The 25744-nt window shown below is 39.1% G+C and overlaps 1 protein-coding gene and 1 pseudogene across 6 annotated transcripts in view; both read right to left on the bottom strand.

Moving 5' to 3' along the window:
* The window catches only part of WNK3 (WNK lysine deficient protein kinase 3), a 172122-nt gene that overhangs the window by 9490 nt on the left and 136888 nt on the right, over nucleotides 1-25744 (bottom strand). The gene's annotated exons all lie outside the window — the stretch shown is intronic.
* LOC103351847 (3-oxoacyl-[acyl-carrier-protein] reductase pseudogene) overlaps nucleotides 3-25744 on the bottom strand; it is a 28671-nt pseudogene continuing 2929 nt past the window's right edge.

Below are 25744 nucleotides of genomic sequence, written 5' to 3' on the forward strand. Positions count from 1 at the left end.
AGAAAAAACCAGGAAAACCATGAAAAAACATTGAGAAATATGTAACTCTTCTTTGGCCAACAATGCAGTTGTATTTATAATGGAAGACCACACATGGGGTACAGATTAGGGTAACCAGACATTCTAGTTTACCTGGACAGTCTTGGTTTAAAGCTGTTGTCCTGGAGCACCCCTTTGACTCCCAAAAGTTTCTTTTTGTTAATTTGGATAGTAAATTATATGGTTACCTTAGGTATAAATCAAGTACAATAAACACTATCTCCAAAAACACCAGTATAAACTCTAATCGTTATCTCAGCTTCTTCTCAGGTAGATACTTAGAAGGGCTAATAAAGGATTACAGAATGTGAAAATGTAAAGAACCTGAGAAGTCTAGTCCAAACCACTTGTTTCTTAATGGAGAAGCAAGGCCCAGAAAAACTAAATTGACATGCCTGAGTTCTTGCAACTGGTTATAGCAGAGCCAGGCCTGGAACTCTAGTGCCCAAAGACTCTATCTTTTCAATATACCAGGCTGCCTCTCAACAAGCTTCAGAAAACTGGAATCTCATTTTATTTTATCACTATTATTTCTGCCTATGATTATAATTAAAAGAGAATGTGTATCTAGAATAGCAGAAATGAGGACACGGATGGCTTGATGAAGAGCCTCATCAGTTCTGGAACGTACTATGTTCAAATAAATGAAAGAAATCAATTACAGAGGACTCCATTGGTGCAGTTTCCTAATCTGAACATCACACTACCTTTAAATGATAACTTAATACTATTATCCATACTTACTAAATCATTCTCATAGAAAAGATTCATATGGTTCCAATTCCTCTGATTTACAAGCCACTTAGAGTGGGTCTAAAATTAATGTTAGAAAATATGGTTGTGAAATTTAAGCATAATAACATGTGCAGAAATTTAAACAAGCACATGAAATTTTCTTGTACATTTTATGGTACATTTTTCCATATTATATAATTTTATTTAATTTACTACTATTATTTTATTTCATATTATCCAGTCATGAAAATACAGAAAATGTTAAAGATAATGCAAGATGCTTCCATATTAAGATTTTTGAAAGCTTTCTCATTCACTCCTCTCTCTCTCTTCCTTGAAATGTACAACAGGCTTGTGATACAGGCACAGCAAGTAGTATTCTATTTTATAGATGAGGAAATGGGCACCTAGAAGGTAAACAACTGGAGTTATATGCTAGGGCTAGAATCTATTTTCACTGTTGGGTCAGAGTGCTTTCCATGGTATCATGTCAATCCATGTAATAAGCTGGGAAATAGATGAGGAAAATACTTAGTAAGGAGGAACATAACAATTTCTTTTTTAAAAAATAGATCTTTATTTTTTATTTTATTTTTAAAAGATTTATGTATTTATTTGAAAGGCAGAATTACAGAGAGGCAGGAGCAGAGAGAGAGAGAGAGAGGGAGAGAGAGAGAACTTTCATCTGCTGGTTCACTCCATAAATGGCTGCAATGACTGGAGCTGGGCTGATCTGAAGCCAGGAGCTTCTTTTGGGTCTCCCACGTGGATGCAGGGGACCAAGGACTTGGGCCATCTTCCACTGTTTTCCCAGGTGCATTAGCAGGGAGCTGCACTGGAAGTGGAGCAGCCAAGACTTAAACAGGTGCCCATATGGGATGCTGGCACTGCAGGTGGCAGCTTTACCTGCTATACCACAGCACCGGCCCAAACACAACAATTTCAATGATGACTGATGCATAGTCAGTCTCTAAGAACCTACTGAAAGTTCAGAATCAAGGAAATTGATTATTATATTAAATGGAAACAGTGAAAATTGCTAGCTTAATGAATTAACTGGAACATACACAACAGTTTTATAATATTTACTAATTTGAGGTAACCATGATGTATGAAAATGACATACCATATTGTTGGAATTGCTATTTTTCTAAGGCTTTTAAAATTCCGAGACATACATGTCAGTGTATAATACAGATGTCATTTTTTCTTGCTATCCCTCTGTACATTAATTTAATCCGCAGTCAACTCCAGTAAGAGAACAAATAGTACAACAAAGTTAGGGAGGGCAGACTCCAGAGTTAAAACCTTGATAGATGGTGTTCTTGCCCTGGAAAGATGTCTGGCAGGGAGGATGGAAAGGAAAAGAAAGCTTGGCATCCCAGTGGCAGCAGTTTTGCCACCCAGCTTCTCTCAGTAATATTTTTGTGCTCAATTCCTTCAGCTCCTAAAATATCTATTGCCAAGAAGTAGATTTAAATGTCATTCATTTAAGAAAATTTCTGGGGGCTTGGCAATATGGTACAGCAGGTTCAGCTGCCATATGTAATGCCAGCAATCCCATATCAGAGTGACAGTTTTGAGTCCCAGCTGCTCTGTTTCTGATCCTTCTCCCTGCTAATGTACTTGGGAAGGCAGTGCAAGATGGCCCAAGTACTTGGATCCCTGCAACCCACATGGGAGATGTGGATGGAGGTCAGGGCTCCCAGCTTTGGTCCTGGCCCAGCCCCAGCTGTTGTAGCCATTTGGGGAGTGAACTAACAGATGGAAGATCTCTTTCTTTCTCTGTCTCTCCTTCTCTTTGGCCCTCTGCCTTTCAAATAAATAAAATAAACCTTAAAAATAAAAATTTCTACATTAAGGAAAAACACAATGCCAATACTCTTCTCGTGTACAACTCTGGTGGAACAAGTTATCTGAATACTCCGTTGGTAGTCAGTGGTAACTGCTGCCTGAGCGGCACAAGAGCCAAAAATCTAACAAACCAAAACAAGCATTTAAATGAAATGGGTTGGGGTAGTACCACTCCTAAGTAGGCAACAGAAGGTTCTACTCAGTTGTACAGACGCACACTCCTCCAAAGTTACCAAGAATAGTGTGCTATATGAAATGAAAAATGCTATTTGAATGTGACTCAGTGCCTCACTAGGCTTTACATTTGACAGGAACACTTAATTACTGATTTTATTTAGAAGCTATTCATATCACACTATAAAAGACCACTTAAAGTTCATAAATCAGAAAGCCCCTATCAATACACATTAAAATAAATAGTCTACAAATATCATTTATGATTGGTAACAGTAACATTATGTATTAACTTCAAAGGTGCTCTTTAGTATGCATTTCTTACTGATAAAAATTAAATAAAACCAGAGTTCAGTTCTTGGTGCTCTGTTTAGTTCTTTCTGCTAAGATATACCTACATTCAAATAGTTTCAGAGTTTGCCTCACTACAAATGTTTCCATCTCTTATCTTAAACCTTGATATCTCTCTTCAATCCCAATTTTACAACCAATTCCAAAATGCATTTCTCTACTTGATGGCAATAAATCATTCCAATACAATACAGAGTCAAACTTATCATGGTCACAGCATAATAATCCACCTAAAAGTTGTATTCCTGTTAAAGATACCACATTTTCTACAAACCACCTACACTCAGACCCTCTGAACCTCTACTGCCCCCTCCTACCCTGCAACACACACACCCACACAGATAGAGTCTACAACCACATGACAGAAAATTATCAAATACAACATCTCTTATCTATTTTCATATCCATAATTTCTTAAGCTCATTATCATCTTGTACATGGACTACTATAATTTTAACGATCTAAATGGATTCACTCCTTGGCTATCACCACTATACTCATATTCTTCATACTACCACCTGATTAATATCGATCAAATGCTGTTTTTGACCCTGCAAGACATTGGCACAGGCAAAGAGTTCTTGGAAAAGACCCAGAGGCACAGGTGATCAAAGCCAAAACTGACAAATAGGAATATATCAAATTGAGAAGCTTCTGTACTGTAAAAGAAACACTCAGGAAAGTGAAGAGGCAACCAACAGAATGGGAGAAATTATTTGTAGAATGTGTAATTGATAAAGGATTAATAACCAGAATATATAAAGAGATTAAGAAACTCAACAACAAAGCAAACAACCCAATTAAGAAATGGGCAAAGAGACATCTTTCTTTATTTCTTTTTTTTTTTTTTTTGGACAGGCAGAGTTAGACAGTGAGAGAGACAAAGGTCTTCTTTCCATTGGTTCACCCCCCAAATGGCTGCTACGGCTGGTGTGCTGCACCAATCCGAAGCCAGGAGCCAGGTGCCTCCTTCTGGCAAAGAGACATTTTTCAAAAGAGGAAATCCAAATGGCCAACAGACACATGAAAAAATGTTCAGGATCAAGGCCAGTGCCATGGTTCACGCCTCCACCTGCGGCGCCGGCATCCCATATGGGCACCGGGTTCTAGTCCCGGCTGTTCCTCTTCCAGTCCAACTCTCTGCTGTGGCCCGGGAGGGCAGTGGGGGATGGCCCAAGTGCTTTGGGCCTCTGCACCTGCATGGGAGACCAGGAAGAAGCACCTGGCTCCTGGCTTTGGATCAGTGCAGCACCAACTGTGGCAGCCATTTGGGGAGTGAACCAACAGAAGAAAACCTTTCTCTCTTTCTCTCTCACTGTCTGTAACTCTATCTGTCAAATAAATAAATGAAATCTTTAAAAAAAATGTTCAGGATCACTAGCCATTAGGGAAATGCAAATCAAAACCACAATGAGGCCAAACCTCACCCCCATTAGAATGGCTTTCATAGAAAAATTAACAAACAACAAATGCTGGTGAGGATGTGGGGGAAAAGGTACCCTAATCCACTCCTGGTGGGAATGTAAACTGACATAGCTGCTGTGGAAGACAATATGGAGATTCCTCAGAAATCTGAATATAGACATAGTAAGTCTATGACCCTGCCATCCCACTGCTAGGAATTCATCCAAGGGAAATGAAATTAGCATATGAAAGAGTTACCTGTACTCCCATGTTTACTGCAGCTCAATTCACAATAGCTAAGACATGTAATAAACCTAAATATCCATAAACTGAAGACTAGATAAAGAAATTATGGGATATGTACACTACAGAATACAACACCATGGTAAAAAAAAAAAAAGAAATCCTGTCATTTGCAACAAAATGGATGAAACTGGAAAACATCATACTTAGTGAAATAAGCCAGTCCCAAAGGGACAAATACTGTGAAAACTAACAGAGCACCTAAAAGGCAATCTGTAGAAGCGAAATCGACACTTAGAGAGCAATGACTTTGAACAGTCCTTGTCTTGACTGTTGAGGCACAGTTTTTTTTTTTTTTCATACTATTTGTTGAATACTTTACTAAACACAGTGTTAATAATTTAAAAATGCTGTTTTTGGAAGGTTATCCCCCATGTTCAAAAAAGTCTCAATCTCTTAATGTAACACAACAGTGGGTTTTGAACATTTTTAGGTGACAAAGTCCTTGGAAATCACAGTTGGTTGTGCAGAACAAATACATTATCTTATTTATTTTTATTATCCTTAAACAAACATATATCATTTATTAAGCTAAAACATGTAATTGTGTTATGTCAGATACAGTATCTTAAACCAAACACTAGCACAGATAAGCTGTGGCTGCTTTCAAAAGTTTTTTTTTAAAGTATGAAAGAAAAACTCTCTAGTGTAAACTCTCCATTTCACCAACTGTTACATTGTCTTTTATCCAAATAAATCTTGAATCTTACCATCTGCATGCCTTTATCTCATGCAATTCTACCTATTGACATTACAGTACTCTTCCTACTGCATCTAATCAATTTTAATCCTGCCCACTTATCTTTCTCAAATCCTACCTCTACAGGAAGCATTCTCACGCCACTATCATCTTTGACTATCTTCCACTTGGTCCTCTCAACTCACTGCAGACACAATTTATGACACCGTTAGGCAATGCAGTATAATAGCTATGAGTCAAGGTTTTGGAGTCAGAAAGATATAGACTCCCTCACTGAGATCCTAGGGAAGTAGCTCAACCTCACTACATTAGTCTCCTTACCTGTAAGAGACAAACACTAATACCAACCTACCTTACAGAATTGTTTTGGGAATTAAGAACATAGGAAACATGTTTATGTTCAGAGTTCCCCAAGCCACCAACACATTCAGTGATTTGCTAAAAGTTCTCATAGAACTCAGCATACAGTTGTATTCATGGCTAAGGTTTATCACAAAAGACTGTGAAGGAAAAAGGGTAAGAATCTAAAGAAATTCATGGGGCTAGTGTTGTGGTACAGCGGGGTAAGCCTCCACTTGGAAAGCCTACATCCCATTTCAGAGTGCCAATTCTAAACTCTAACTACTACACTTCTGATCCAGCTTCCTGCTAATGTGTCTAGGAAGGGAGCAGAAGATGGCTCAAGTAGATGGGCCCTGCCACTCATGCTTCGCTGGCTCCTGGCTTCAGCTTGGGCAGCCTCAGCCATGGTGGCCCACTGCGGGAGTAAACCAGCAGATGGAAGATCTCATTCATTCATATTCTCTCTCTCCCTCTCTAATACATATATTAAAAAAGAAATTCATGCATACACTTCCTTCTGTATACTCCCTCCCTATTCTGAAGGGACAGACTTGAACATGCTATTTTCCCTAGCAACAAAAATTGCAGCAACAGGTGTACAAGTATCTAACCCGGGAAGCTCATTAGACTTGGCACCCAGGGTTTTCACTGGGGGCTGATCACAGAGGCACATACCAAAATTCCGGACTCTCAGAAGGAAAACAGGTGTTCAGCATAAGTCACACTATCTGTACCAATAAAGTAGGCCAAGTGAACTACTATTCAATTAGACACCAGAGAGAAAGCAAGCTCTCACACACCAGCCAATGGCCAACCTTGCAAGCAGGCCCTTTCTAAAGATAGCAGCCTCATTCTTTTTATGTTAAGTATTCCCCACAATTTGGCACAGTGCTCATGTTATAAAGTATTTGGCACAGCGCTCATGTTATAAAGTAACTACAAACACACACATTGTAAATAATATTATATTGTAATCCCATGCAGCAACTCATGTTTCTCACAAAACAGGTACAGTTGTGGGCAGGGAAGGATGGATGTGATTTCCGCATACGTTACAGCAGTGCTTCTTAAAATGTGTTCTGTGAAAAATGGGCTCTCTGATAAAACTGTCTGGGAAATGTTGTATATTATTTCCTTTATGGAAATTCTCACTTATAAGAAACTATTTTTTTAATTACTGAATCCAGTATTTCCCATTTGACCATGAAACACCTATGATTTCCTTACTGATAGTTTATGAAATGCTGGGCCAAGTCCAACAAATGTTTCTACAAACCCATGACAAATGGGAAAAAATACAGTATATCAGAAGCTTTGAAAGAAAGCTATTAATACTAAAGATTGGAAATCACTAGAATAGCCTGATCTTTGTAAATTTGGTCTTGAGTTTTAAAAAGAAAAACAAAAATAATTTAGTTCCCATTAGAGAAGAATTATTTTTATGTTGACTTTGGTTTGGAACAGGTGGAAACACTTTAATAAACAAGTTAAATTAACAAAAGTACAATACTAAGATACTCCCTTCCCACCTACAAAAATAAAATAGAGGCTGGGGTTGTGCTACAATTGGTTAAGCCACTGCTTACAATGCCAGCATCCCTTAAGAGAGTGCTGTTTCAAGTCCCAGTTGCTCAGGTTCTGATTCAGCTTCAGCCTAATGTTCCTGGGAAGGCAGTGGAAGATGGCTCAAGTACTTGGGTCCCTGACACCCATGTGAGAGACCTGGATGGACTTCTTGGTTCCTGGCTTCCACCTGTCCCAGACCTGGCTGTTGTGGCCATGTAGGGGAGAGAACCAGCAGATGGAAGATTTATCTTTTCTTCTTCTCTTCCTTCCCCCTGCCTTTCAAATAAATAAATAAATAAATAAATAAATAAATAAAATCAATCTTTAAAAAGGAATTCCAGCTTCCAGCATGACAGAATGAGGAGGCTAACAAATCTTCTGTTCCCTCAAAAGCAATCATAAAATTGGGAACAATTCCAAATAGCCACTTTAGCACTCTACAATTTGCCCAAAGGCATGTAACATAATAAAAAAAAAGATTTCTTCATGAAAACTACTGAGCTTCAGGTAAGAACTATGCAAGCTGTAGTGATTTTGTACTGAGCTACTACCTTCACCCCTACCCAGCTGTGTTGTCCAACAATTCTACTAAGGCAGGGCAAGCCGAGAAAACAGTACTGCTACTGCTCTTGCTATGCCTGGGGATTCACTTGACTTGGAGCTTTAGAAGCAAGGGCTCCATTAACCTGAGGTTAACAGGGAAATCTAGGATGTAAGACAGCCACAGGGTGCTTGATAAATTTTCCACTAGCTCAGAATGACTGGAAGAATGTCCCATGCACAGCAGAGACTGGAGGGCTAAAAGCACACACACACATATAACTGACTGATGGAGCCTGGACATACAAAGAGGAGGCATGAAAGCTACTGCAGGAAAATAAAAGCTGGGTCAGAACATACGAGACCTGAAGTTTGAATGAACTTCTGTGCCCACACACAGAGCCATCAGCAGAGAGTAGAAGCCTTTCAGCCTTGCGGTTTTTTTCCAAATGTGACCTATAAGGGAACTTTGAGCACTAAGCAATGGAGACATAGGGGGCACTTCTAGGAAGCCAGGTTTAAAATAAAAAATGAGGAAAACTGAGCAGAGACATCAGTGGTTGCAGATAGACAGACTTGGCATATTTGCCATAAAAGATGGACAGAATGCAGGGAACAGCTATGTGAGAATTCCAATAGAAAATAGTGCTGACTAGGGACTAAGACCACAGAAGCCCCATTAAAATAACATTAAGTCTACTATGTTGTCCTATCTGTTAGCCTATGACTAACTTAAAAGTGAGTATTGGGGCATTCAACGAGAAAGATCTATAGAGGAGATTCTCTACTTCTAGCTTGAGAAATGGAAAAGGGAATTGGAAACATTTATGCAAAAATACATAAATTCTGTCATTTTTTCCTTCTTTTCTCCATATTCCTCACCCTAGCCCACAAGAAATCCTATGATGCCAAGTTAAAAGCCACAGTGGAAGCTTATAGAAGCCAAACTCTGGGGGAAGGGACCCCTCCTCTCCAATTAGTGAACCTATAGTCCTATGAGGATGAGAACATCATTGTTGCTTTTCTGCTTTCTCTAATCTTCCAAAACTTGGCCCTAGGCAAGGGTACACTGGTGAAAAGACACACCAGCCCAGAGAAACTAAAATTCTAACTTTCTGGTTGAGGAATTAAAAAAGCCACAAGGAGTCCAAAAGTAATAGGGATATTGCAGGGAGGGAAGGACTGAGGAATGTTGTTTTTGAACTCCTGGGTTCCTCACTGAGCTGTACATGCATGACTATGATCCTATTCGGTACACTGAAGACATGGGAACTAAAAAATAGACAACAGTCCAGGACTGAAACAGATCAGGACCACTGGGAGGTCCACAGTGACACAGATCCAAAGAGTATTGCCAAGGTTATGAAACTAAGTTGACATTGTAACAACAGTCCACGGAAGGCTGATCTTTCCATAACCAAAAACATCAATATTATACATAGAATTTAAAAAACACACTGGAGTCTCAAAACACAATATTTTAAATGTCCAGGATGTAATCCAATATGACAAAGAACCAGGGCCATTTCAACTCATGGGTAAAGACAATAAACAGATACCAATGTCAACATGATACAGATGTTGGAATAAACTGACAGAATTTAAAATAGCTATTATAAAAATGGTAAAGTAAGTAATCATGAAACCTGTAACTAGTAACAAAACAGAAACTCTCAGGAAATAAATAAAGGACATAAAAGATACAAATGGAACTTTGGAGCCAAAGAATACAACAACCAAAATAAAAATAAAATTCCCTTGTTGGGCTCAATGGCAGAAGACAGGGGGTAGAAACTTCAATTAGAAGAACAGAGAAAGGAAAGCCTAAAAAATAAACTTGAACAGAAATTAAGGGATCTGTGGGATAATAACAAAAGGTCTAAGAGTTGTGTCATCAGATTGTCAAAAGGAGATTAAAAAGCAGTATAAGAAAAAATTGAAGAAATATTAGATGAAAACTTGCCTAATTTTACAAAGGGCATAGACTTACATATTCAAGGAGTTCAATAAATCCCAAACAGGAAAGTCGTGCTCATGTTTAGTAATTGGTGAAGTGGAAAGAAAAAAGCTGCTAAAATTTAAAGAGAAGGAAAAACTTGTGAAAGCAACCAGTGAAAGACAATACATTTCATAACGGAAAAAAGGCTCAAATTATTACAGCTTTTTATCACAAACCACAGAAGCCAGAAGAAGTGGCATAATATTTAGAAAATGATGACATAAATGTCAATCTAGAATTCCATGTATGGTAAAAATATCCTTTAGGATGATTGGTGAAAAAAATTTTTCAGATTAAAACGAAAGAGAGCTGCTCTAAAATAAGGCTAAAGAAATCTAAAGAAATATTGTCACACAGGGAAACAATACCAGTAGGAAAGATGGAAAAGCAGTGTATTTATCTGCTGTTATGAAACTCCAGCAAAAGCAAAAAGTGTAATTCTATATGATCAAGTTTTCCATATATGGAGATGGAATACATAAGACAATTATAAAGAGAGGGTAGAGAGACCTACATAGATATAAGGTTTGTACATTGTACTTGAAATGGTAAAACATGAATGTTTAAGTAGATTGGAAAGTTAATTGTATAAATTGCAAATCCTAGATCGACCACGAAAACTATACAAGAAGATATAGACAAAATAGGATAAATTAAAATGAAATACTAAAATATACTAAAATAAGCCAAATGAAAGCAGGAAAGGCTAACAAAAGACTAAAAAACAGGTGCTGACACTGTGGCTTGGTGGGCTAAGCCGCTGCCTGCAGTGCTGGCATCCCATATGGGTGCTGGTTCAGTCCCAGCTGCTCCACTTCCGATCCAGCTTTCTGCTATGGTCTGGGAAAGCAGTAGAAGATGGCCCAAGTCTTTGGGCCCCTGAGCCCATGTGAGAGACCTGGAAGAAGCTCCTGGCTCCTGGCTTGGGATCAGCTCAGCTCTGGCTGTTGTGGCCACTTGGGGAGTGAACCAGTGGATGGAAGACCTCCCTCTCCCTATATGTAATTCTACCTTTCAAATAAATAAATAAAAGAATCAAAAACAGGGGCAAGCATCATGGCACAACAAATTAAGCTGCCGCTTGGGACAACTGAATCTCATGTTAGACTGCCTTTTTGAATCCTGGCTTCATAGCTACTGATTCAATTTCCTGCTAATGCTCCTTGGAGGCATCAGCAGATGATGGCCTAAGTGCTGGAGTTCCTGCCACCATTTGGAAAATCTGGATGGAGTTCCTGGCTCCTGGCTCCTAACTTTGTCCAGATCCAGCCTTAGCTGTTACAGGCATTTGGGGAGTGACCCAGTAGATGGAAGATACCTCTTTCTCTCTTCATGTCTCTTCCTCTGTCACTCTGTCTTACAAATAATTAGACATATTTCAAAAATGAAAAACAGAAAAACAAGTGGGTGTTTGGTTTAGTGATTATGACAGCACTTGCAATGTCCACACCTCATATCAGAGTGCCTGGGTTTGAGTCCCAGTTCTTCTTCTGATTCCAGCTTCCTGCTAGTGGACCGCGGGAGGCAGGTAATGACAGTTCACATCCTTGTGCCTCTGCCACCCACATGGGAGACCTAGATTAAATTCCTGGCTCCTGGCTTTAGCATGGTGCAGCACTGGTCATTGTAGGTATCTGAGGTGTGAACCAGCAGATGGGAGATCTCTCCCCCCCACCAACTTTGAAATAAATGAATGAAGAATATTTTTAAAAAAGCCAGAAAAAAACACAAACATGGTAGACCAAAATCCAAACTTATTGATAGTTACATCAAATGGCTTTAAAAAACTGAAAGATTATCACAATAGGTTAAAAAATGACCATGGCTGTTGGCAGGAAACTCACTTGAAATATAAGTAGGCTAAAACTGAAGTGAAACAGATATACCATGTACCCATTAATCAAAAAAAGACAAAATGGGTATTTTACTGTCAGACAAAGTAGACATCAAAGCAAACAGAAATACCAGGGGTAGAGAGGATACTACATAATGAATAAATGGTTGATTCACTAAGAAGATATATCACTAAATGTGTATGCAGCTAACAAAAGAACTTCAAAACACATGGAGGCTAAAATGGACAAAAGTGAAAGAAAGACAAATACACAATTAGAGTTGTAATGTTCTATATTCTTTTCTTAGTCAACTAAAATATCAGTGAACAGTATAAGTGAGCATGAATATAGAATAATTGAACAAAACCATCAAACTTCTAGATCTAAAGATATAGAACAATCTATTCAACAAAAGTAGGATATACAGATTTTCAAGTACACATGGAATATTCACCAAGAAAGATCACATGGTGGGTCATAAAACAAACCTTTACAAATTGAGGAGAATTGACTTGGGAAAGCAGCAGGTAGTGATCCAAATATTTGGGCCCCTGCCACCCATGTGGGAGTCATGGATGGAGTGCCTGGCTCCTACCTTCCGCCTTGCCCAGCCCTAGCCACTGAGGCCATCTAGGGAGTGAACTACCCTATGGAAGATTTCTGTTTCTGTCCGTCTTTATGTCTGTCTGTCTGTCTCTCTCTCTAACTCTGCTTTTCAATTAAATATTAAATAAATCTCAAAAAACTAAATTACAAATTAGTAACACAACGATTAAGAGAAAAATCTCTAAACACCTGGAAATTAAACACACCACCAAACAAAATGAATAAAAGAATAAGTCTCAAGGAAAATTAGAAAACATTTTGGAAATACACATATGTATGTATATATGTATTTATAAATGAGAATATAACATATCAGAACTTATGGCATGCTATAGAACAAAAAGAGTAAATTTTAATGTATAAAAATATTTTAAAAATTATAGCTCATGGGATCCCAGGATAGAATGCATTTGCCAATATGCACAGAATATTTTAGCACAGAGAGTACTACTTAATGTATGTAAATTTTAAAAATCTCAGAGGAGGTAAGGGAATCTCAAAATGGAATAAAGAATGGGACAAAAGAACCTAGCCATACTGGAAATCTGACACAACCTTATTTAAGGGGATAGGGGAACAGATGTTGAACTATGTATCTTCAGAAATGAGTGGTACCTGTAATACTAAAGGTAAAACAAAGTTTTCATAATCACTGTATTCTAGTTGATAAAGGTGTTTCTCACTAGAGTATGCGTTAACAATTCTAAAATTACTATACCTACAATGAGGTCTTTAAATAGTTCATGGAAAATGTGTGTTATGAAAAAGTTATGCTTGCATTTCAATTTTTTTTGAACCAAAGAAACTTATTTTTAAATTTGTTTTCCCATGAACTCTTCACAATATCTATATATTTCCTTATCTGTCATCCTTAAGGGCCTAGAAGTAGTAATATCTCAAGTATCCACATCTTTGTTTTAAGACCATCCTGCAATAGAAGAATTTAAGGTTACTTATGTCAACAGCTGCTTCCAGGGTGGGGATAGGAAATATGCAAGATGAGCCTGAAGCATCTTATACTACCACAAAGTAAGAAAATATTCAAAAACCAAATTCTACAAAATACCTAGACTTGAGGGGAAGATAGCTAAAAAAAAAAGGGGGGGGGTGAGTGCAATCTCAGGGAAGAGTTAGGGAGAAAACAGGAGAGGAAATTCCATGCAAATTAGACACTGTGGACCCATGTGGAGGGTGTGGACTTGCACAACTCAGGACCCTAGCAGCCAAGAGACTTTTTGAGTGATATGAGACCAGACTGCAATTGCCCAAGCCACAACCCATAAAGCTGCAGGAAGAGCCTGGCATGACTCCGGCTTGGAGCCCTGTGGGGAACAGTGCACCTGCCAACCTAGAGGGAAAAAAGGGGCACATCTCTTGCCCTGACCAGTTAGTACCAGCATCCTGTAACTAGCTGAGAGAGAGCAGGTGCCATTTTGCACATATGTAACAGCTGCACCAGCTTGTGTCCGTGCGCTCAGCAAACAGCAGAGAGCAGACGCCTGAGTCTGGCTGGCAGAACTGACAGGGGGCTGGGTGCTATTTGACAGAGCTATTTGACACTATAGACCAAATAGACCTAATGGATATCCAAAGAACTCTGCATCATGCAGGTGCAGAATACACATTCTTCTCAGCAGTGCACTGACCTTCTCTAGGATATACCACATACTAGGAAGAGAGGAAATCACAGCAAATTCAAAACAATCCAAATCATACCGCACATCTCTGACCAAACTGAATGAAGCTGGAAATCAACAACTCAAGAATCTCTAGAACATATGCAAACACATGGAGACTGAACAACATGATCCTGAATGAACAGTGTGTCACTGAAGAAATCAAAAGTGAAATCAAATTTCTGGAAACAAATGAAGACTGCAATACAACATATCAAATTTTATGGGATACAGTAAAAGCAGTGTTAAGAGGAAAGTTTATATCAACTGGTACCTAAATCAAGAAAATGGAAATGCACCAAAGAAATGAGAAACAATGCATTGCAGCAAACCAAACACAAAACTAGTAGGAGAAGAGAATTAATTAAAATTAGAGAAGAAATACACAAAATTGAAACAAAAAATACAAAATATCAGTGAAACAAAGAGCTTGTTTTTTGAAAAAAAGGCCCAACTGTGTGTCAAAGGGGGGAGAAGACCCAAATCAATAAAATTAGAGATCAAAAAGGAAATATAATAACAGACATTACAGAAATAAAAAGAATCATCAAAAATTACTACAGAGCTGGCGCCGTGGCTCACTAGGCTAATCCTCCGCCTTGCGGCACCGGCACACCGGGTTCTAGTCCCAGTCGGGGCGCCAGATTCTGTCCCGGTTGCCACTCTTCCAGGCCAGCTCTCTGCTGTGGCCAGGGAGTGCAGTGTAGGATGGCCCAAGAGCTTGGGCCCTGCACCCCATGGGAGACCAGGATAAGTACCTGGCTCCTGCCATCGGATCAGCGTGGTGTGCCGGCCGCAGCGCGCTGGCCATTGGAGGGTGAACCAACGGCAAAGGAAGACCTTTCTCTCTGTCTCTCTCTCTCACTGTCCACTCTGCCTGTCCAAAAAAAAAAAAAAAATTACTACGGAGAGCCGTATGCAACAAACTGGGAAACCTAGGAAAAATTGGTAGATTTCTGGACACATAAGACCTACCTAAATTGAGCCTTGAAGGCATAGAAAACCTAAACAGACCAATAACCAAGACAGAAATTGAATAAGTAATAAAGACCCTCCAAACAAAGAAAAGCCCAGGACTGGATGGCTTCACTACAGAATTCTACCAAACATTTAAGGAAGAATTAACTCCAATTATTCTCAAGCTATTCAAAACAACTGAAAAGGAGGGAATCTTCCCAAACTCCTATGAAGCCAGCATCACCTTAATCCCCTAAACCTGAAAAAGATACAACAGAGAAAGAGAACTACAGACCAAGTTCCCTGATGAACATAGACATAAATATCCTCAAAATACTAGCCAACACATCAGAAAGATCACTCACCCAGACCAAACTGAATTCATCCCTCATATGCAGGGATTGTTCAACATACACAAATCAATCAATGTGATACATCACATTAATAAAGTGAAGAACAAAAACCATATGATTTTCTCAACAGATGCAGAGAAAGCGTTTGATAACATACAACACCCTTTCATGATGAAATCTTTAAGCAAATCGTGTATAGAAGGAACATTTCTCAACATAGTCAAGGCAATCTATGACAAACCCATGGCTAGCATCCTACTGAATGGGCAAAAGTTGGAAGCATTCCCACCAAGAACCAGAACCAGACAAGGATACTCACTTTCACCACTGCTATTCAATAGTCCTGGATGTTTTAGCCAGAGCCATTAGGCAAGGAAAAGAAATCAAAGGGATACAAATTGGGAAGGAAGAAGTCAAAATATCCCTACTGGCAGATCATATGATTCTATACATAGGGGATCCAAAAAACTCCACTAAGGGACTACTGGAACTCATAGAAGAATTTGGTAAATTGGCAGGATATAAAATCAACACACAAAAATCAATAGCCTTTGTATACACAGACAATGCCACATACGACAAAGAACTTCTAAGATCAATCCCATTCACAATATCTATAAAAAATCAAGTATCTGGGAATGAATTTAACCAAAGATGTCAAAGATCTCTATGATGAGAATTACAAAAACATTAAAGAAAGATAGAAAACATAAAATGGAAAAATCTTCCATTGCATGTTCCATTCTATGTTCATGGATTTGAAGAATCAATATCATCAAAATGTCCATACTACCTAAACCAATTTACAGATTCAATGCTATACCAATCAAAATACCAATGACATTCTTCTCAGATCTAGAAACAAATGATGCTGAAATTCATATGAAAACACAGGAGACCCTGAATAGCTAAAGCAATCTTATACAACAAAAACAAAACCGTAGGCATCACAATACCAGATTTCAAAACATACTACAGGGCAGTTATAGTCAAAATAACCTGATATTGCTACAAAACAGATGGATAGACCAAAGGAACAGAACAGAAATGCCAGAAATCAATCCAACCATCTACAACCAACTTATCTGTGACAAAGGAACTAAAATTAATTCCTAGAGCAAGAACAGTCTCTTCAGTAAATGGTGCTAGGAAAACTCAAAATGGATTAAAGATCTAAATATATGACCCAATACCATCAAATTATTAGAAAGCCTTGGGGAAACCCTGAAAGACACTGGCATAGGCAAAGAGTTCTTGGAAAACACCCCAGAGGCACAGGCAATCAAAGCCAAAATTGACAAATAGAATTAGATCAAATTGAGAAGTTTCTGCACTGCATAAGAAACAGGAAAGTGAAGAGGCAATCGACAGAATGGGAGAAATTATTTGCAGAATATGCAATTGATAAAGGATTAATAACCAGAATATATAAAGAGATCAAGAAACTCAACAACAACTAAACAAACAATCCAGTTAAGAAATGGGCAAAGGACTTAAACAGACATTTTTCAAAAGAGGAATCCTAAATGGCCAACAGACACATGAGAAAATGCTCAGGATCACTAGCTGTCAGGGAAATGCAAGTCAAAACCACAATGAGGTTTCACCCCCCCCCCCCTTAGAATGGCTTTCATACAAAAATTAACAGATGTGCAGAAAAAGGGACCTTACCACTGTTGGTGGGAGTGTAAACTGGTACAGCCACTGTGGAAGACAGTATGGAGATACCTCAGAAATCTGAATATAGACCTACCATTTGATCCAGCCATCCCACTCCTGGGAATATACCCAATCAAAAGAAATCAGCATATGAAAGAGTTATCTGTACGCCCATGTTTATTGCAGCTCAATTCACAATAGCTAAGATATGGAACCAACCCAAATGTCCATCAATGGAAGACTAGATAAAGAAATTATGAGATACGTATACCATAGAATATTATGTAGCGGTAAAAAAAGTGAAATCCTGTCATTTGCAACAAAATGGATGGAAAAGGAAAACAAACTTAGTAAAATATGCCAGTCCCAAAGGGACAAATACCATATGATCTCCTTGATCTGTGATAACTAATAGAGGACCTAAGAGGCAAGCTATAGAAGTGAAATTGACACTTTGCGATGCAATGATTTTGAAAAGTCCTTGTCTTGACTGTTGAGGAGCAGGGTTTTTTTCCTATTATTTGTTGAACTCTCTACTTAGTATAGAGTTAATCATATGTGTATATAGTTAATTGAAAATAGATATTGGTAGAAAGAATGGGAATGGAAGGATGGGGAAGAAGGGTGGAAGGGCAGGTATAGTGGGAAGAATCCCTATGTTCCTAAAGTTGTATTTATGAAATGTCTAAGTTTATTTTCCTTAAATAAAAGGTTTCTGGGGGGACAAAAACCTAACAAATACTTATGAAAATTGTTAGTATCACCAAAAATAAGGGAAATCTGATGAACTATTAAAGCCAACAGAAGTTTAAAGAAATATGGCTACTAAATATAATGCAGCATCCTGGGACAGAAAAACTATTTAAGGTAAAAAAATTATAATATAGACTTTAATAATAAAGTATCAAGCCTGATTCAATAGTTTTGACAGATTTACCATAATAATTTATGTAAGCTATTAACAATATGGGAAACAAGGTGGGCTAAATGATAATTCTCTGTACCATCAGAACAATTTTGCTGTGGATCTGAAATTTCCCTCTACAAAGGCTAATAATTGAAATATACAGCTACAATGGTACTTATAAGTAATCTAAGCTTTATTTTAAAAAGATTTTTATTTACTTATTTGACAGTTACAGACAGTGAGAGAGAGAGAGAGAGAAAGAGAGAGAGAGAGAGAGAGAGAGAGAGAGAGAGAGAGAGAGAAAGGTCTTCCTTCCGTTGGTTCACTCCCGAAATGACCGCCATGGCTGGAGCTATGCAGATCTGAAGCCAGGAGCCAGGTGCTTCCTCCTGGTCTCCCATGCGGGTGCAGGGCCCAAGCACTTGGGCCATCCTCCACTGCACTCCCAGGCCACAGCACAGAGCTGGACTGGAAGAGGAGCAACCGGGAATAGAACCCTGCGCCCATATGGGATGTTGGCGCTGCAGGCAGAGGATTATCCTAGTGTGCCACCGTGCCAGCCCCCCTTAGTGTCTATCTTAAACAACTAGGAAAAAATAAGCAAAATAAACACAAAGCATGTAGAAGGTAGAAAATAGTAAAATCAGAAATCAATGAAATTTAAAACAGGAAAACAGTAGGGAAAAACCAATGAGTAAAATCTGGATCTTAGTAAAAATGACTAAAACAGATTAAATACAAGTCCCTCAAAACAACATATTACCAAAACTTACCCAACATAAAATATAAAACCTAAACAATCCTATTACTACCATCAAAGAATTTGAACTTGTTCTTAACCCTACAAAAAAGAAATCTCTGAGCCTCGATAGTTTTATTGAAAAACTCTTCCATGTACTTAAAGGAGAAATAACACCAATTCAACATAAACTCTGGAAAACAGAAAAGGAAGGAATACACAATCTAAAAAAAGCACAGCAAGGGCCTGGGTGAACCTCCCTTGTCTTCTGAAACAATGAAACTATGGGAAAAAATATATAAAACCCAGCATTTGAGAACTCTGACAATTATACAAAGCCACATGGCTAAATGAAAATCATATAAACAATACAAACTTTTAAACTACTGGTATCTGGGACATTTTAACTTGGGACAATGCCCATTCCCCATCTCTTTAGCTTAGTGTTGTAGCCAAAAGCCAGCAGTACTTCAGACAAGGGGATAGATCAGACCTTTTTGGAGCCTCTCTTAAAAGCACCGCCCCTATAGCAGTCATTATTTTGCAGAAACCTGAAAAAAAAAATCTCTATTTGCAGAGTATGGTAGGTATTTGATTACACTCAAAGCTCAGCTCTGCTCAGTTTAAAATGGAAGGGCATTGGAGGGGTGAAGAGTAAGGGGTTACCTGTGGAACACTACTGAAATGAACGTAAAGTGCTGGCAGCAACTAAGCTGCCCAAAGCTGTGATTTCAGCTGTGGCAAACAAGAGTCTAGCCTACAATGAAAAGGGAATTCTGGGAAACTAGATGACCACAGGACATTCTGGAAACCTCTGAGATATTCCTGGGAACATAAAATTCTAGCATGCCCAGGAAAGACCTCAGAATGGAAAAGGTACCAGCCACTCATATCTGCCTGACCTTGAGTTCCCAGGCAAGTTTTGAAAGTAAAATTAAAGGTTGCCTTGTAAACTATCTGAAATCTGAATGTATGCATTTTCACAGAGATCCCCTTGGAAAAGATACTCACGCAGGAACTGAATTAATTCTGGCCAATAATTGGCTCATCAATAAATGGCACTGGCCCAGGTGTGAACCTTAGGAGACCAGGCTTAATAGTAAAAAACAAAAAGTGGGGGCCAGCGCTGTGGCAAAGCAGGTTAAGCCTCTGCCTGCGGCACCAGCATCCCATATGGGTGCAGGTTTGAGTCCCAGCTGCTCCATTTCTGATCCAGTGCTTGGGCCCCTGCACCCATGTGAGAGAGCTAAAGAAGTACCTGGCTCTTGGTTTTGGATCAGCCCATCTCCAGCTGTTGTGGCAATTTGGGGAGTGAACCAGCTGATGGAAGATATCACTCTCCCTCCCTCCCTCCTTCCATCTGTCTGTAACTCTACCTCTCAAATAAATGAATCTTTAAAAAAAAAAAAAACATACTTTCAAAAAAGTAAAAACAAAAAGAAATGAAAATTATAGCAGGGAATTAAATGAACAGACATTGTAAGGAATACTGAATTCTTCGAGGAAAATTGCTGAATAAATAAGTAGCAACAAGATAAATAACAACATTAACAAAATACAGCAACAACAAACCTTGGGGGAATGGAATAATCTGATACCAGAGTTGTGATATTATCTAAAATATCCAGTTTTTAAAAAAATTTATTTATTTGAAAGGCAAAGAGACAGACAGACACACACACACACATACACAGTCTTCCATCCACTGGTTCACTCCTCAAATGGCTTCAACAGCCAGTGCTGGGCCATGTCAAAGCCAGCAGCCACATGGGAAGCACTGCCCAAGTACTTGGATCATCTTCTGCTGCCTTCCCAGGCCCTGAAGCAGGGAGCTAGATCGAAAGCAGAACAGCCAAGGCTCAAGCTGGCACTCTAATATGAGATGCTGGCATCATAAACAGAAGCTTCATCTGCTGCACCACAATGCTGGCCCTTAAAATATCCAGTTTTTATCACAACATTGAAACATGCAAAGAAACAGGGAAGTATGCTACATATACAGGAAAAAAAGGCAACCAACAAAAACATCCCTGAGGGGCTGGTGCTGTGGCATAGCAGGTTAAGTCGCTGTCTGCAGCACTGGCATCCTATACGGAAGGCTGATTCAAGTCCCAGCTGCTCCACTTCAAATCCAACTCCCTGCTAATGTGCCTGGGAAGTCAGGGAAAGATGGCCCAAGTACTTGGGCTCCTGCACCCATGTGGATGAACTGGAGGAAGCTCCTGGCTCCTGGCTTTGGCCTGGCCCAGCCCTTGCTGCTGCAGCCATATAGGGAATGACCCAGTAGATGCAAAAACTCTGTCTCCCCCCATCTCTCTGTAATTCTGACTTTCAAATAAATTTAAAAATCTTTAAAAAAAATCTGAGGGAGCCTGTATTTATTTCAGCTTAGTAAATCAGCTATAAAAATATAATCAAATGTGAACAAACTATACCTAAAAGAATTAAAGCATGGTATGATGTCTCACCAAATGAATAACAGAAATAAAACTTATATTTTAAAAACAAAATTTGGAGTTGAAAAATATAATCCCTGAAGTAAAAATTTCCTAATACAGAGATTTGAGTGGGCAAAAAAATCAGTCAACAAGACAGGTTAATAGAAAAAATCACCCTGAGGAAAATTAAAATAATGACTGAAATTTCAGAAACATGTTGGACACTATCAGGAATGAAAAATTCTGCATAAAAGGAGTTACAAACAAGAACAGAACAAGAAAGGAGTAGAAATACATGAACAATAATGGTGCCAAATTTCCAAAATTAAACAAATATTAATCTATATATCCAAGCTCAAATGAGTTACAACTAGAGTAAATTCAATGAGATCCATACCTAGACACCCATCAGCACATTGATGAAAGTCGAAGACATGAAGAAAATCTTGAAAGAAGCCAAAAATTAGACTTATAAGACACAAGGGAACCTCTGTAAAATTAAGAGCTGGGTTCTCACTGGAAACCAAACAGACCATAGACAATGAGATGACATTGTAGAGGGCTCAACGAGAAAAGACTGTGAAGCAAGAAGACAGCTAAATCCTCTTTCACATGAAGGAACCCCACAAACAGCACTGTTATAAATGCCTTCAGGGGATGACATACTTGTTGCAGTGAAGGATATAATGTTCTGCATGTAGGTGGAGGGAATTATGTTTCAGTGAAATGAATTCCAGTTTTCTATAGGTAAATCTACAGAAAAAGAACGAACGGTATGTTGTACAAAGTGTATAACACAGTTAAGGCATCAAAATCTACACCATCTTTTCAGAGTCAACTGTTCAGCTGTGTGAGTTTACAGGTGGACAAACGCCAGTTCGTGTACCAGGACAGAAGTGGGTAAAGGGCCAGCACTGTGGTACGGCGGGTTAAAATCTTGGCTTGTTGCACTGGCATTGGTTTGACTCCCTGCTGGTCCACTTCTGATCCAACTCCCTGCTAATGCACCTGGGAAAGCGAGCAGAGGATGACCCAAGTGCTTGGGCCCCTGCACCTACGTAGGAGACGCAGATGAAGTTCCTGGCTCCTGGCTTCTGATCAGCTCAGCTCTGGCCATTATGGCCATTTGGGGAGTGAACCAACAGAAGACTTCTCTGTCTCTGCCTCTCTCCTAACTCTTCATTTCAAATAAATAAATATTTTAAAAAGTGGGTAAGACAATGGGTACAACTGAGATTTGGAAATAAGCAGTTATAATGGCAAAATACTAATAACCTCGTATTTACTTTGTTCACCTTTTCTTTATTTCTGAGATTTCTATGTTTGGGATGTGGTTTATCCCCCAAAGCTTCTTGTGTTGGAAGCTTGGTCCCTAGTGTGGTAATGTTGGGAGGTAGTGTGGATCTTAAGAAGTGGGGCATGGTAAGAGGTCCTTAGATCACTAAGGAAGCTGCCACTGGGAGGGATAAAGGTAGCCCTCATGGGACCTCTGAATTCTCGCAATGGTGAGTTGTTTTAAAAGCTTGAGCCTGATCTCAAATCACTCTTTGGTTTCCCATCTGGCCATGTGATTGATAGCTCCTGTATGCAATCCTCACAGTGATGTCATCAAACTTTAGTCTCAACCTAAAGACAAATGGATGAGGACATTCACCCTCCAAAACTGGAAGCTAAATAAACCTCTTTTTTGTTACCCTACCTCAAATATTTCATTACAGTAACACAAAATGGACCTAACTTGAAATATCAAAACTCACAATCTTGTTATGAAAAAGATTTGAAGGGGCAGGTATCTGGTGTAGTGGTTAAGATGCCACTTGGGGTCCTCATATCAGTATGCTTTGGTTTAAGTCCCAGCTCTGCTGCCATTTCTAGCTCCCTGCTGATGTACACGATGGGAAGCAGTAAAGATGGCTCAAGTAGATTCCTACCACTCACTCACCTTGAAGACCTGGATTGAGTCTTTGGTTTCTTTTCTTTTTCTGGTTTGGGGCCATTTATTTATTTATTTTTTGACAGGCAGAGTGGACAGTGAGAGAGAAAGAGACAGACAGAGAGAAAGGTCTTACTTTACCGTTGGTTCAACCTCCAATGGCCGCCGCGGCAGGTGCGCTGCGGCCGGCGCACCTCGCTGATCTGATGGCAGGAGCCAGGTACTTATCCTGGTCTCCCATGGGGTGCAGGGCCCAAGCTCTTGGGCCATCCTACACTGCACTTCCCTGGGCACAGCAGAGAGCTGGCCTGGAAGAGGGGCAACCGGGACAGAATCCGGCGCCCCGACCGGGACTAGAACCCGGTGTGCCGGCGCCGCAAGGCGGAGGATTAGCCTACTGAGCCACGGCGCCGGCCCTCTTTTCTTTCTTTTAACCTTAAGGTAAGGACTAATCTTCATCACCTTTGAGAATTTTTGTAAAAGGGGTCAACTAATACCACACTTAAGGATTCACATTATTTTGCCCAGCTGTTTAATTAAGAGTAGTATCACTCTAAGAAGTCAATTTTAAATTCATGTCTTTATCTAACTGGTCCTAATTGCTTAAAACTGTATAAAAACTGACTGCCCAAACATATGCAAAAGGAATACAACACTCAGCTTTACTAGGGTTGCAAAGATATGGACAGCTAATCAATGTCCTGTAAATACTCTTTTATTTTGGCAACAGCCCAAAAAGGTTAACTTCTAGAAAACTCAGCCTAATACAATAAAATAATTCATCATAATTAGGCAATATAATTTTTTCAGGCAAAATATATAAATTAATACCACTTATCACTTTAAAAAGTCTTGTTATAACCTATAAAGTAACCAAAAGTAGATGATACACACCCTTTAGAAAACACATTCTCTTTTTTAGATATATTTATAAAAAGAAATCAACATACGTAGCATCAATAGGTTTAATTAGCAAATGTCATCCATGTAGGCATGATTACCTCATTAATGGCCAGATATAGATACATAACCACTGTGATAACTGAATAACCTGTAAAGTATACTATGACTTGTAAGGCCCCATCCACTACTAAACCATGCCCCGTAATATATGGTGACTCTAAAAGAAATACAATCACATGTGCCACCTCAACAGTTTCTCCAAACTTCCCAAGAGGAATATTTTTCTTTAAATGTTCTTTCAAGTCTTTTGTTGTATCTGTGCAAATAAATCCTGGTGCAATTACATTCACTCTAAAATTTTCTTTCTTGCTACCTCTTTGGCAAGAGCATATGAAAATCCAACTAATCCTCCTTTACTGGCACTGTAAACAGACTGGCCAGAATTGCCTTTTAAGCCAATAATACTTCCTACGTTGACAACAGACCCTGCCTGCTGCTGAATAATAGTCCTCACGGCAGCTCTACATGTCAGCATGGACACCAAGAGGTTGGTATAAAGCTGAGACACCAGATCTTCAGTTTTTGTTCTAAGACTATCCCAGATAATATCAGCTGCATTTACCAGGAAATTTACTTGACCTAAACATTTCTCCATCTCTTCAAATGTATTTTGAACATCATGTTCTTTAGCAACATCACAGCTGAGTGCCAAATGATCTCAACCACCCAGACTCCAACGATCGAGTCCTTGGTTTCTGGCTTCAGCTCCAGCAAGGGGTCATTTTGAGTGTTTGGGGAGTGGACCAATGCATGGGAGTTCTTTCTCTCTGATGCTTAATAAATAAGCAAATAAAAATGTGAAAAGAAAATCTGGAAAAGGGAAGACAGCTAATTCTTTCAGACATGCAAAAGGAACTTTATACTTTCAGGGCTCATTCTAATAACTAGCTCTTTTTGATGACTAGAATACAAAGAATACTCAAAACTTTGCATTCCTATTAAACCATTTTTAGAGTATGACCTTTCTTGGTTTTGATTTCTGAAAAGATTAGAAGGAGTCTGTATTATTTTATGTTCACTTGAATCCTGGAATGTTTAAATTCAAATCATTATATTTCTGTTATAAAAATGCTTTACTTTTTCACATTTTTGGGTATCTTACAGCATAAAATGAAACCTTATTAATAACAGATTTATTAGGCAAAATATTTTCTGTGGTGCAGGGGCTTGGCCTGGTTTAGGACACCTGTGTCCCATATCGAAGTCTGGGTTCAACATCCGCTTCTGGCTCATGACTCCAGCTTGCTGCAAGTGAAGAACCTGGGAAGGCAACAATGATGACTCAAGCGCTTGGGTCCTTGACACCTTCATAGGAAACCTGAATTGAGTTCCAGCTCTCAGCTTTGGCCTGACTCAGATCTGGCCACTGCAGACATCTAAGGAGTGAACCAGTAGATATCAGGATGGATAGCAGTTTGATGGCACTCTCTCGCTCCCCCTCAAATAAAAATAAATATTTAAAAAACAAGTTAATGGAATTTAACTGAGTCTAGAAGAGAAGGTACCAGGAGTAATAGATGCTGGGGCCAGCACTGTGGCATAGTGGGTAAAGCCAGCATCCCATACGGGCACCGGTTCATGTCCTAGCTGCTTGCCTTCTGATCCAGCTCCCTCCTAATGGACTGGGAAAAGCAGTGGACGATGGCCCAAGTGTTTGGGCTCATTCACCCA

The sequence above is a fragment of the Oryctolagus cuniculus genome, chromosome X, assembly GCF_964237555.1.
Source record: "Oryctolagus cuniculus chromosome X, mOryCun1.1, whole genome shotgun sequence".
Taxonomy (NCBI): domain Eukaryota; kingdom Metazoa; phylum Chordata; class Mammalia; order Lagomorpha; family Leporidae; genus Oryctolagus; species Oryctolagus cuniculus.